Source organism: Cnephaeus nilssonii (genome assembly GCF_951640355.1).
Source record: "Cnephaeus nilssonii genome assembly, chromosome: 19".
Classification (NCBI taxonomy): domain Eukaryota; kingdom Metazoa; phylum Chordata; class Mammalia; order Chiroptera; family Vespertilionidae; genus Cnephaeus; species Cnephaeus nilssonii.
The window spans coordinates 25,556,072-25,557,905 of NC_137090.1; positions in this window are offsets into that span (position 1 = coordinate 25,556,072).

Consider the following 1,834-nt stretch of genomic DNA (forward strand, 5'->3'; position numbering starts at 1 on the left):
CCAGCCACGTGGAGTGAGCTCCTCCAAGAGAGGCGGAGTCTCCAATAGAAGGCTAAACACTGGGGGGGGGGGGGGGGGGGGGGGAAATACAGGATGCTCAGTTGAATAGTTGGATTTGAACTTCAGATAAAATTTAAATCTAACAGGCCTCCACTACTTTGTCTGGCAACCCTACCTCCCCTCCCTGTTCCCCCATTGAGCGTGGAAGGATGCTCTTCTGGACCCTAGAACACTCCTCAGCTCCTTGTGATCCTGCCTCAGGCCCAGGTACTCCCCCTCCCCCAAAGTCTAGATATAGAACTATCATGACCTAGGGGTGTCTAGAGGGCTGGTAACTCCAAAAGCAACGTTCCATCTGACCAAGGTGGGACTGGGTATAATGAACTCCAAGTCCCCAAAGAGATAGGACATCTCCCATTCCCCACCCCTTGAACTTTCCCCGCCTCCATCCTATTCCGCCCAGTGGACAGAGACTGGCTTCTGAATCCCTCTCATGCATTTCCATCTGGTCTGGCTTTGCAGAACCCAAGCTACAAGTCCAAGTCCCCTCTGCTTTTTTGACAGGTTCTGAAAGGGAATAGGAGAAAGCCTAATTAATCCGAGGAACCCGGGAGTGAGCTTTTCCAGCCGCTTTGATACGAAGTTGTTCTTTGGGTTGAGAGATCTAAATGGCTGTTGTGACAATGTGAATCGGGTTTCATTCTTCAGCCACCGTTTCAGGAATAGGAAAAACAAAAGCCAACTTGCTCTGACGTGTTGTATCAAATGTCAACACGATCTCACCAAGCACTGTCCTCCTCAGAGTTTATTTTGGGTGTAACACACCTTAAGAACATGTTGATGAGCCAAGATGCAAACCCAACTGTCTGGGAGATTTGCGGGAGGCAAAAAGACCTGATGCTCCTTGTGTCTGAAAAAAAGGAGCTCTTTAACCCGCCGACACAGGTGCCTGCACCTGGCAAACAGCATCCCATTGGATACAGTTGTTGTCATTGTAATTGTATTTATTGTGAGATATGTCGTACATCCAGAGGAGTAAAAGACACCCCACATATGTACAGTTTAATGCATCATTATACATTGGATACCCCATAACCAGCAACCACGTCTAGACCACTCAGTCACTCATAAGCCTCTGTGGACCTCCCCACCTCCATCACCTTTCCCTCCACCTCCAGATATGCTCACTATCCTGACTTGTAGAAATAACCTCCTTGCTTTTCTCTTTACTGTTACTGCTATCTGTGCACTGCCAAACAAGCCTCTGTTTTTAAACTTCATATACATGAAATTATATTGCATGTGTTCTTTGTGACTTGTTCCTTCCTCACAGTGGTTCTCAGGCTAGCAATGTGTCCAGGCTGGTGGATTCAGGAGTATGCTGTCTTCACGAAAATCACTGGCCTTGAAGTCACACGGACCTGCTCTGGCCTCCTAGCTCAACCCCAAAGGCTGTCAGTTAACTATGTCACTTGTCCTTTCCTCCTTTGCAAAACTGAAACAAATTGAACCTCTGGACATGAGCACCTCAAGAGCAGGAGAGTACTTCATTTGTCATTCTGTTCTCCGCAGCTCGGAGGGCTGGTCCCCGATGAACCTTGGGTGAATAAAGGAGTTGTGGTGAGATGATGCATGTAAGGACCTACTAACACAGTACCCGATTCAGAGCAAGTGAAGCTAACGTCATTATTGTTATCAGTGATGTTTGTTTGAATAGGCACCCACAGAAACTGTGAGATAACAAACGTTCGTTGCTTTAAGCTGGTGCATTTGGGGACAATTTGTTACACAGCAGTGAATAAGTAACACACTGTCTCTTCTGGGATGAAAGGCA